This window comes from Arvicanthis niloticus, chromosome 14 (assembly GCF_011762505.2).
Source record: "Arvicanthis niloticus isolate mArvNil1 chromosome 14, mArvNil1.pat.X, whole genome shotgun sequence".
Taxonomy (NCBI): Eukaryota; Metazoa; Chordata; class Mammalia; order Rodentia; family Muridae; genus Arvicanthis; species Arvicanthis niloticus.
In genome coordinates this window covers 73681133-73694269 of record NC_047671.1, presented here as the reverse complement: position 1 = coordinate 73694269, position 13137 = coordinate 73681133, and positions in this window count along the sequence as shown.

The window sequence follows — 13137 nt, the reverse complement described above, 5'->3', positions numbered from 1 at the left end:
CAAAATCATGGGAGAAAAATACAGATAAGGCTTGCCATTTCAATCATTTGAAATTGTCTTCTTCAGTGGACTCCAGTATAGTTATTGAATCATACAGTTATCTCTATAACACCCCATCTCGTATTAAACACCCTGTCCTCACCCCTTGGGTAATCCTCCTACTTTACCACTATAGCTTTGAGTTTCACATAAGTGAAATCATTCTTCACGTGACTTTCAGGGCCTGTTTGCTTTACATAGCACAGGTCCTTGTGTCAGGAAGACCAGCTATAACCTCCCTGAGTGGTGCAGGTGTCAATCCAGCCTGTGTTCTCAAGTCCTAGGTTCTGAAGAAAATAAAGGTCGTTAAGGGTGTAGCTCAGTGGTAGAGGCCTTGTTCAGTGTACTTGAGACTTTGACTTGGGTCCCTACCACCCAAATGATGATTCTCAGAAAAACCAACTCCATCATTTTGGGCCAAGATTAAAGTAACCATTTATTAAATATTATATACTGACCAAGAGATGGACTTCAGTCAGAACCACTCACCAAAATTTCCCAGCTGGAATGGCCTGGAGCCACGTGTTACAGGGACTTGTAAAGACAGACTTACAGGTCACCATACTTTCCCATGGAGCATTGTTATTTCCTACGAACTACAATTCCCAGAATTCTAGGACGTTTCCTGGTTCCTGGGCAGGTGGGGCTTATGGGTTAATTTTAACCAAAACCAAACCAAGCCAACTGCTCAGTCTCTGGTTGGAGATGTAGCTCAGGTGTCAAGCATCCCCAGTTTCAGAGCAATGACTTCTGGTTCGTACGTAACTCTGCCTTTGATCAGAGCTGTTGACTAGCTAGGCCAAGTGCTCTCAGCTTTACTTCCTCCCATACGAGCATCGCCTTATATCTTGGAAATTTTCTTCAGCTATGAGAATCCTAACTAATGACTCCACCTCCAAGAACTAAACCACTGTTACCAGCAGCAAGGCACAGGTAACAAAATAATTGAGTCTCTCTTAACCAAGCCTTAAAGCAAACAGCTAGGACTCTTTGGTCTTGCCCAGAGGGGTTCTGACCTACGAGAGGAGTTACAAAGAAGCAGATCCATGCTGTTCCTTTAATGTTGTTTTAGCTCGTGCAAATGATGCTCTCACACCCACTAACACTTAGCTCCAAGTTAAAAACAGCCACATGGCACTTTGGCCCACTCTAGAGTCTGTGCCCCGCTTTGTGGTTTTATGTCATTTGTGCTCAGTGTAGACGACGTGGAGCAGGCAGCAGGAGCTTTGTAATTAGAAGCACTTTCCAAGGAAATTACAGTGACAAGTAAAGGCTTGGGGGTTTCCGTGGGAGCCTGGGGCTCTTCATTACAGGTCCTTAGGAAGTGCGGCTGTGGACGCTAGCAACTGTTCAATCACTATGCCCCGTGCAGGCACAGGACAGACCTGAGCCACTCCGAGCTCCGGTCTATGCCAACGCTGCACCACATGGTTAAACCTTTCATTGTTTAAAACAGAAAAGAGAATTGCTTCAGTTTTTCCTTTTTTCTTCCACCATATCAGAGTTGATACTAGCGTTGTTACCCTGCAGGGCCAACATTTCCTGGGAGCTAATGACTGGCTGGCCTGGGTACCCTTGGCTTTCCCTCCAGTTAAGTTAGTCCTTAATTGCTGCACTAAGAAGTACTTTCCAATCAAATTATTGTTTAATCCAAACAAAAGAAAATGAACTGTTATTGCCATCAACAGCAATGGTCAGCTCTTCCTAGGAGTCTGGGAATGTGGAGATGAAGTGGGGTTTAAATGTAGAAACAAATGTTTTAGGTTGCCTGCACATATTTGGGGACTTCTGCACTTAAGCACCCTGGTAAACAGCTGAGCCAGAACGATGCCTATGAAAAAGAAAGAGGGAAACATACAAAACAGAAAGTTTATAAATGGTCCTCACCATTTTCAATAAGGTATGTGCCTGTTACCTGTTAAGAAAAGGTTTCTTTACTCTTATTTTATGTTCCTGAGTGCATGCATGTGCACCACATGCACATACAGCTGCCACGTGGGTGCTGGGAACTGAACCCATGTCCTCTGCAGGGTCCTTAAGCGCTGAGCTATCACTCCAGCACGGGTCTGTGTGAATCTTAACCACTTTAAAAAGTGGTTCTCTAGTGTTCCATCCAGTCACGTGGTTGTGCAACCAACCCCCATTGCTGCTCATCCACTGGACTCAAACTTTTTCCACTCCATCTAAGGTCCCATCCCCCTTCACACAACCCTGGAGACCACTGTTCTCTTTGTCACTGTGTCTTTGGCAGTTCTGGGTGGCCAAAATAATGAAAGCTCACTTATGGAGACACGGGGAGGGGAGGGGACAGGAGGAAAAGGACAGATGACAGAATCCCTGCTGCTCAGGAGGCAAAGCAAGTGAATCACAAGTTCAAGACCAGCTTTGGCTATAAGCAAGAACTTGCATCAAAATAAAGTGGTGTGTGTGTGTGTGTGTGTGTGTGTGTGTGTGTGTGTGTGTACTCATGTACGTTTAGGCTAAAGGAAGGTTTCTTTGGTGCCTGATTTTTTTGTTTGCTTATTTAAGACAGTCTCACTGCTTGGCCCAGAATTCTTTTTATCTACCAGTCTAGCCTCTGCCTCTGGGTGTTGGCTTAAAGGAATGCACCACCACACCCCACACCCCACACCCCACACTGTTTTTTCTGAGACAGGGCTTCCTATTGGCCCAGAGCCGGGGCTCTGTCTTCTTCACTTGCCAAGTTCACAGATTGTAAATGTGGGTCACCATGCCTGGTTTTTATGTTTTAATACAGGTTCTGGGAAATGATCTCAGGTCTTCATGCTTGCATGCCAAACACTTGACCAACTAAACTGTCTCCCCAGCCTCCTCAAAATACATGCTTCTAAAAGGGCTGGGACTGTAGATGGTGACTGACTAGAGGCCTACTACATGCTAGGTCCTGGGTTTGGTCTCCAGCACTGCAAAAAAGATGTGTGTAAGCTTCAGGATGCTTTGACCTCTGTTTCACAAAGCAAATGGAAAACACCAGTCCCCTGTTACCCAAAGGGTAACATCCTAAACCCTGCAGTGAGCTGAGATAGGTAATATTAAACCCAACACAGATCACAGTGGGGTTTTCCAATGCTCACATCCCCATGAAAATATTAGCTTATAAATTCAGCACAGTGGAGATAAAAACTAATAATAAAGTTGAACAGTTGCAGCAGTATTTGATTATAAAAGTTGTGTGAACATAATTGCTCTATTTTGAAAGAGTCAAGACAAATTTTAATAGTTTGGGTCATGGTTGATCAGAAGTGACACAGAAGTAGAAAGCACAGCCTCAGATAAGGAGCAACATTCTGTGAGCTCTTACTGGGGTCGCAGTCTCCAGAAGCCAGTGTCCTTCCTCAGCTGCCCATGGAGTGAGGACACGGGTGCGAGGCTGGAGGATCAGGCCAGCACAAACTCAAAGCCTATTTCTCATTCAAGGGATGAAGATGGGTAAAATTGACCAACTAAACTGTCTCCCCAGCCTCCTCAAAATACATGCTTCTAAAGGGCTGGAACTGTAGATGAGGTTACCGTCCCTTCTGTGAAGGTAGAAAACTGACTCATGCCAACTAGCCCGGGGTTCACCTTCAAGTCTGCCCTTCGTCCCCCAGTACTCTTAGTTCTTAGGGGAATCACCACTGCTCCCAGGTTGCAAGCCTTGAAGTCAATGTTTCCTCATAGCATATCTGACCTTTGACCCGCCTTTTCCACTCTCGCAGCCAAGTTCAAGTTTATTGCCTCAGACCTGAGCTGCTGCAGCAGTTGTCATGTCACTGCCCTATGCCTTGTATGGTCTGAAATGCCCTGTCTCACATGGAAACCAAAGTCCAAGTGCAACTATGGCTCTCCCTGTGGGGCCTCTGCTCCTGGGAGTCATGGCCCATAGTCCCTCACATAACTCTCCTGTTGTCAGCCGTGTGGTCTGAGCTGCATTACCACCCTTGGCTTTGTAGAGCCTTGACTTCATCTCACAGAGGGGGAGGAACAGGACTGTGGGTGGTGGGAAGGAGCTGTGCATATGGCAACGACCATTCCCTCGCCAGTGTGGTTAGCACATGAGAGCACCTGCCCTTCCCCCCTCTGCTTGCTTTCCTAGCGGCCTCACAGGGCTATTGATTCTTCAGGGCCTGCACCCTCGTGCTCAGCGGTGTGAGTTTACAAGCAAGCATCGAGTGCAGAATGAACACAGTCCCTCCTTGTCCCTTCAGGCTTCTCTTCAGTCCCTTCTGCAGGGTGCCAAACTGATGTTCTTCCAATCTGATTTTCAGCAAACACGTCACTTCTTGTTTAAAATATCATGTGACCATGCACTTACTTCTATTTATATAAGGTCTGAGAGAAGGTTGCCATGTTCCCACTAGTTTGTGGTGCGACCGTCTGCTTCTCTATCCTTCAGACAGACCTTAGTGTTTAAACAATCCCATTCATTTTAAACAAAATCCAGGTATTGTAATTGGCCTAGTTAGGACCCTGTCTGGTTTGCATAGCATCACTTCAAAATCATTTTCATAATAGGCACAAAGATTAGTGCAGACTTCTTAATGGAAGCATCGCATCTTGTTGTTTAAGTAAACTACCATTCCCTTGTCAACTTGTTATTTCCTTTTCTCAGGTTTATTTATTTAAACAGTGCTATTGGTGGATATTTGTGTGCATAAATCATGGACTCTTTTTTTTTTTCTACACACCTGGGGACTACGGCAGTGACTGTATCTCTCAGTACACACTATATCTGAGCTTTCTTTGTTGATGCCCGAACCTTCAGAGCAGGGTTCAGAAAGAGATTTTATCATTTCCACCCCACAGATGACAAAACAGAAGCACAAATAAGCAAAGCAATGTACTCGACACACTGGAAACGCGGGATAGGCCATCTTAGTCTATCTTTGTTGTTAGTAGCGTAACACCACAGACTGGGTGGGTCACAGGGAGGTCGGGAGCCGCATCTCCGATGGCCTTCTTGCTGCATGCAGTGTTGAAGCGACGCAGGGACCCACGCCATGAGAGACAAGGAGCAGACATGCCTCTTCCTGTGCTCTTCACAAAAGCTGCCAGGATTTACTTTTGGACTCAACCTGATGACACTATTTTAAACCTAATCACCTTTCGAGGGGTCCATCTTTTTTTGTTCATTTTTTAACTTTTATTGATTCTTTGTGAATTTCACATCATGTACACCAATCCCACTCATCTCTCCATTCCTCCACATCCCTCTCCATGTCCTTGTAACCCTTATAACTCCAAGAAAACCAAAACATAAAAGTAAACAATAAAGCATCTCTCTGTGGAAGCTGTGGTGTGTCACAGTGTGTCCCACAATGCACCTGGTCGCCTGAACTTTTTGACTAGCAAATGTTCATTGCAATGGGTCATTGGTCTGGTTCCAGGCCTCTGGCTTCTGCTATATTGTCAATACTGGATGCTCATCAAGATTCCTCTCAAATATCCTGTTTTTGCCCTGTGTCCTGGAGAGCCTACAGCTTTGGATCTTCAGAACTGGCTCATTTATGTCCTCCACAAGTTTATAGATAGGGTAGGTCTTGGGGTGGGTCAACTCCAAGCCCTGGCTCTGGGTCTGGGTGGTAGCTGAGTTAGTCAGCCTGCCTGCTTTTATGTGTCCACATTATCAGGGCCAGAGATGGGTAGGGCCAACTCACAAATATGCTGCAGCTGGCAAGGGGCAGGGACAGCTCTCCCGTGCTGCCCAGGCAAGGGACAGGGCTAGCTCTGGGCAGCCCTCAGACATCAACATGGCCCCAAGTGGCAGCCCAGACCAGGGACCTTTGCATAGCTTTTGGTGGTAACATGGCCACAAATATTGACACAGATGCTCAGTGCCCCAGGGCATGGGCCAAGACCTCACAATGGCCTCAGGTGGCAATACAGGCTTTTCACACCTGGCCGTTCCTCACTACCAAGTCCCACACCTCTGTGCACACACAGTCCTGCCTCTTTCCTCTGTGCACACACAGTCCCACCTCCCTCCTCTGTGCATACACAGTCCTGCCTCTCTCTATTCACACACAGTCCTGCCCCTCTATATACACATAGTCCCGCCCCTCTCCACTTCTGTACACACTGTTCTGCTTCTTGTTCTCTCTCATCTCTCCACCGCTGACTTGATCATCTTAGTGGCACCCAGGCCTCTGGGTATGCCCCATCTCACCTGCAGGAGAGGGGTCCAAAGGTTACATCATTTTAAAAATATATTTTACATTTTTAATTAACTTAATTTTATGTGCATGGGTGTTTTGCCTACATGAATGTCTGTGCACCATTTGCTTAAAAAGGTCAAAAAAATATCAGATTCTTAGAAATCAGAGTTACAGTCAGTTGTAAGCCTCTGTATGGGTGCTGGGAATTGAAGCTAGGTCCTCTGGAAGAGTAGCCAGTGCTATTAACCGTTGAGACAACTTTCTTTCCCCAAGGCTCCATCTTTAAACACTACAGCCAGCATAAACTTCACCCTCTCAATACCTCACAATAAACATTAAACTCCAGCATGAATTTCAGAGAGAAATTCAAGCCATATTTACACCATAGCCAGGGTGGCCATGGCAAAGTTACCCTCGTTCCCCCCCACAGGTTCTCAGTCTTGACCATTTTCTTCTCTCTCTATTTTTCCTTTTTGTTTTGAACCAGGCTCTTACCATGTAGCTGGGCTAACCTCGAACTGATAGTTCTACTGCCTAAGCCTACAAGTGCTGAGAGCCCAGGGGTGCACCACCTGTTCACCATTCATTCAAACATTTTAAGGCTCCTAGTACAATTGCCGAATGAGTCCCCAGAGAAGAGTCTCTAATCTATGCCTCCCCAGTAATGAGTTCCCACCATTCTGCCTCCTTCCCTCATGAGAAAATTGTCAGCCATCAGTGTCTACCTTTGTCAGCTATCTGTCCAGGGAAGTTGTGCATCCAACTGCAGAGGGCTCCCATACACCATCACCATGGAGTCTAGCTGAGCAGACAAACTGGTGACATTTTCTACAGAATTTGGCTACCTCAGCCCTCCCTTGGACATCTAAATGACGCAAGGAAAGGCAGAGACAGAAGGGATTGGTTGTGTGGAGGATGCAGGAGCCTGGAGCAACCTTGACTCTTGCTTTATGTGTGTGTGTGTGTGTGTGTGTGTGTGTGTGTGTGTGTGTGTGTGTGTCCATCTGTCCAAAGTCCCATGGATATACATAAGCCATCCAGGAGTCTTGTGCTTGCAAGCTGTAATTCCAGGAAAGTAGTGTCTTTATTGTCTATAAGCTCTTCCAAGAAATTCCAAGAAAGAAAGAAAGAAAAGTAAAGAAAAGAAAAGAAAAGAAAACTGGTTTTCTTTTGCTATGTTTTAAGTGCACAGGTAGTAGAGAAAAAATAAAATGGTGAGTTTTCTTATGCCAGTCAGTGTCATTTAAACTCTGCCGCTGGGGATGAAAAACACCCCCGGGTCACACAGGTTATCTGGGATAAACAACACCCTTGGATCACACAGGGGGTCTGGGATGAACAACACCCTCTTGGGACCTCATCAGGCCATCTGAGACGTATTTCCTAACAGTTTTCTGCCAGGTTTCTTCCATGGCAGTCAGTGCCTGAGGTAGTGTGGTCTACTAAGAGATACACATCTGGTCTCTGTTCCTGGGACAGATCCATTCCCTGATTGATGGATGCCCAGAAGCATATTTTGTTCTAATACTGATCTTGGAGCCTAGATCTTGACTCAGAATGCCTACATCCTATAAAATGGCCTGGGCACTATGAGGACACTCTGTAGCAGTGAAGCAACCCTGGCTCCTGGATGGCTTCAACATGGGAGCTACTCATCAGAAAGATAAAGCTATGATTAGAAGCTTGGGATGTTCAGCCCCACCCCTTTCCTCTGGACAGAGGAACGAGTGAATAATCTATCTTGCCTGTTTGACAAAGCTGCCACAGAAGCCCTGGAAGAGTCTTAGACCTTCCAGGTTGGTGAATACATCTATGCTGTGGTGGAATGGCCTCGCTTCCATGGAGGCCCTTTCTTGTGCCTCCTCACCTGCCTGTTCATCTGGATCCTCTATAGCATCCTATTTAATAAGACATGAGTATTTCCCTGACGTCTGTGAGCATCACAGCACATTATAGCTTTCTGGAGAAGCCCATGGGTCCTGGACTAAGGGACCCGGGAGGGGAAGCCAATCGCTGACTGAAGTAGGGGCCATCTTGTGAGGTTGTTGTTTCAGGTAGAGAATATCAAGACTGAATTGAGTTGAACTATATATAGCACACTGAGGTGGTGTCCACAAGGTTGGAGAACTGGTTAGTGTAGAGAAGCCGGTCTAATGTATTTGGTGTCAGAAGACTTGATGCAGGCAAAGGAAATGGAGACTTTCCCATTCTGATCGTGAAGCAGTGGATCTGTGTCGCCGCTCAATAGCATGTCTGTCTGGACTGTTACGATAGCATCTGCTCAGAAGCACCCACTAAGTGCAGGCACTTTCCTGGTATTTTACATATGGCTGTTATTCAGTCTGCACAGTAAGTAAGTACACAAGGCAGGGTCCAGCTGATGCTCCAGAAACTGAAGCCCAAAGGCCTCTGAGTTACTGCCTGGCAGGACCTACAGACTGCAGCCCATGTCTTCCTGTTGTGAGGAACACATGCTTGCAGGATAGACCACCTGACACCTGTCCCTCTTCCTCCCATAAGTGATTGAGCTACACCTTGTAAAGAATCTGAGGGAAGCTGAAGATTAAATGCTTCTGTACCATTGTTCCTTAACAAAACTGAGGAGAAGAGTGGTTACCAGAACTGTTCCCAGGTGGGTGAGGTACTGACACCCATCCTTGGCATAAAGTATGGCTCTTGACAAATCTGTACATAGCACAGTTATGGGGCTGTTCATTCCTTCAAGCAGATAGACCCATTGCCCATTTTTCTCAGCTTTGCATACAAGTCATGAAAACCAGAAGGGCCTCTATGATCCTTGACAGGGGATGAAGTACAATACTGTCCTCCTGTCTCCAGGTGTCAAGTGACTAAATGCTATCTTGGTCCTGTTTGAGCTTGTGGTTGACCAGTGTTGGGAGATCGCTGATGCCAGTCACAGGAGAAATGATGAGTTCTTAGGCAGGAAGTAGAGCTTGGAGGTCAAAATCATGGGAGGAAGTAGAGAGGTACTCAAGGTGCCCTAGACCCTTGCTTCTTAACTGTGGGTTGAAACCCCAAATGAGTCATGTGAGTAAATACAAAGAAAGCAAAAAATTCACCAGTAGTAAAAGGTTTCTGAATGACCAATGACCAAAAACTTTACAAAACTCCAACACACAACTGATCCCAGGTCTTTCTGGCAGAGTTTGTGTCCAGCTGTGTTGCTGTGTGACTTCACTGGGGCCAGGCTTCTGAACACACAACACAAACACCTTTTATTACTGGCCACTGCCTGAGATTGCTCAGATTGTGTATTACTCTGGCTTTGCTTTTCTTGCCTTATTTCTTTTTCTTTTGGTTTCTTTGAGACAGGATTTCTTGCCAGAATATACTCATTGAATCAGGCTGGCCTCCAGCTTACAGGTAGGCTTCCTGCCTCTGCCTCCTCTGCCTCCTCTGCCTCCTCTGCCTCCTCTGCCTCCTCTGCCTCCTCTGCCTCCTCTGCCTCCTCTGCCTCCTCTGCCTCCTCTGCCTCCTCTGCCTCCGCCGCCTCCTCCTCCTCCGCCTCCTCCTCCTCCGCCTCCTCCTCCTCCTCCTCCTCCGCCTCCTCCGCCTCCTCCGCCTCCTCTGCCGCCTCCCGACTCCTCCGCCGCCTCCTCCGCCTCCGCCTCTGCCTCAGGACTTCCGGGGGGGGGGGGGGAATGTGCGCCTCCATTTCAGTGTTTTACTGTACATCCAAAATTTTCTGCTCTTCTAGAAATATGTTTTAATTATTAAAATTGAAGGCTTTAAATGTTTCCCCCCCCAGGATTTCTCAGCAAATCAAATCACTGTATCTTTGCATTGTACTATTAAAATGTTTGGTTTTAAAAATCGTTGTTTGAGTTGCTGACATAAGTTTCATAGATCATCCTCCTAGTTATTTTGCCATTGTGTTAAAAAAATATCTGACAAAATCACCTAAGGAAAGGACTTGAGGGTTGTAGGGGAGGTTCTGATGCTAAGGTCCTGTTCCCCAACTGGTCCTTGATCTGTCAGTAAACAAAGCCTGGGACCAATTGTTGGGCAGAAGGTATAGGCAGGACTTCAGGGTCCCAGGAGGAAGGGAGAGAGACACAAGGGAGGAGAACAAATTTTTGCCTTGCTTTGGAGAGAGGAGCAACCATGTGAGATTTCAAAACAGAGTGGTCACACAGGCTGCTCCTACAGGTGGGTGGTCAGGGGACTTTAACAACTGAAACTTAGGGCAAGCGGAAGAAACGGAGATAAGAAATTGGTAAGGGCCTGCTTTTCCAAGTGGGAGACAGTAATGTCCAGCAATTGTGTCCTAAAGCAAATTGACAAGGAACAAACTGTGTGTGTCTTTTGTCCAAGGATTTAAGGAAAGCTGGGTGAGGGCTGGAAGCTCAGTCACCTCCTGGACTAAAGGCAGGTAGAGCTTAAAATTTCACACAACAAAGGGCATACAGAGTATCACAATAATAGCCTGGTAGCTGGGTACCAGGGCCCGGTCCCATGCATCTGTAGGAAGGAAGCAATGAACACAGTTCAGCTCACTTTGAATCTATTCAAGAATCCAGCCCATGTATAGTGCTACCCACATTCTGGGTGGGTCTTTCTTCCTCAGTTAAACCACTTCAGAAACACCCTCACAGACCTGTGCAGAGGGTGTCCCTAGGTGATTTTCAATCTAGAAATCTAGTCAAGTTGGTAAGTGACTATTACAACCATTAAATGAATTTTGGGTTGGGACTGAGACAAAATTTTCAACAGTTTCTGAATGGCCTTAAAGATACTTCTGTCATTAAAACAATTCTTTTAAGAATCTACTTACTTTATCTTATGTGCCTACATGTATATGCACATTGTGCACACCTGGTGCCCATAGAGGTCAGAAGAAGTCATTGGAGTTCCTGGAACTGGAATTAAGGATGGTTATAAGCCATCAACTGGTTGTTAGGAACCAAACCGGGGTCCTTGCAAGAGTAGCACGTGCTCTTTACTGCTGAGCCGTCTTCTCAGCCCCCACTTCTGTCATTATGTGCTGTTTATTTATGTGAAGTGGTGTCCTCAACTGTAGAGGAATTTTAATCCAGCAACATTGCTGCTCTGGAAATGGATCACCTCCAAAGACATTCTAGGTCTATGTGATCTGGCTGGAATGCAGACAAGCTCTGGATTACAGTATGACCATACTGTAATGACTAGAATACAGTCATGCCCTTAGTACATACATTTAATCCCTAACAATGGAGGTAAGGTTAGTCTGTAGAAGGAAGCAGCCATATTTGAAACTGATGTCTAATTGAGGGGCAGACAAAGTGACAAATTGGAGAAAGATTTGACAGAATGAGTCAGAGATAGGATATGCCCAACTGTCACAAGATTAGACAGGAAAGAAAGGTGACTTGAGAAGCAGCACACACACACACACACACACACACACACACACACACACAGAGGGAGAGGGGGAGGGGGAGGGGGAGGGGGAGGGGGAGGGGGAGAGGGAGAGAGCAGTTTTACTAGGGCAGTTTGGCAGAGACAGGTTGCAAGTGAAGACAGAATGAGCCAGAGAATAAGAAGGACCCAGAAAATTAGAACAGATTGCCAGAGCTAGTTTGAGGCTAGGCAGAACAATTCAGTGAGAAGCTGAGTGAAGCTGGTTTGAATCAGTCAGCTTGGAGAGGCAGTTAGGCTGTCCTGCCAGGCAATGGTGACACACACCTCTAATACCAGTATTCTGGAAGCAGAGGCAGGAGGATCACTGTGAGTTCAAGACTATCCAGGTCTATAGAGTGACTCTAGGGAATCCAGGGCCAAGCAAAGAAACCTTATCTCAAAAGAAGAAGAAAAAGAGGAGAAGGAGGAAGAGGAGGAGAGGGAAGGGGAGGCAGAAGCAGCAGCCCTGCCCTGAAGAGTGGCCATGGGAGCAGAGGCTGAGTGACTGTTGTTCTAGGGAGTATCCTGGGGTGGCCTGGAGCTTTTCACTTTTTGTGCTTCCCTGCCCAGCTTTTCTCTGGGATAGTTATTGCATCGTAGTGCAAACACTACCATCACATTCCTGGCTTGAAGCTTCAGAACAGATTCACTTCTCGCCATTCCTGGAAGTCACAGAGTCCACTGGATAACCTGGTGTGGATGACATTTAGGAAATACGGGGATGAGAGTTATAAGCCACATTTTATAAGCTGCTTTATGGGGCTCTGTATTACTCAGTAAGCTTATTTTTCCATTTAATATCCCTCACCTTCTGATTTTATTCAAATATTTTATCACATCCCAGAAGTCCTAAGGAAAATCAAAGAAATAGACAAAGATATTCCTGTCAAATTGATGAAGGGCCCCTCTCTGTCTCATTCTCTCTTCAGCAGAGGTAACATGTATTCAAGCAAGGTCAGCTTCCAGGTGCATTGGAGCCTGGGACCACCTCCCAGGTCATTCCCCCTCTTTGTCTTAGAAGTTCTCATTTTCACTGCATACAGGATTCGGGCACCAGGCCTATCTCAGACCCACTACTCAGAAGCAGTGTGTCTGAGAAGTGTGTCCCAGAAGCAGGAGGCAGCCTCCACTTTGGCAGAACACACAGTAAAATAATCTGATCCTAACTGAAGCTGATGACCAGGGTCTTTACAGTCCTTCCTGCATGAGGGAAACTACAAACAACTAACACCCAAAGTGTACCGGACCATCTTCTGTTTGGTTCCTGTAGTTTGCATTTTTCTAAAAATAGCTATCTGTGAGTGCTAGACAGACAGCTGCAGGTTACGTAACTTATATCACCAGCAATGCTCACGACCCTGCAAAGTAAATACCACCAATCCCATGTTGATATACCAGAACACTGAGACATGGAGATGAGCACTTATCCAAGCTAGACCTGCTTGTAAGGATTTGAGCTGGCATTGCAGCCAGGTTTTCTGAGTCTAAACCTTATTTGTCTTGTGTCAACTTCTGAGTGATGCCACTATCACTTCTAAGCTAA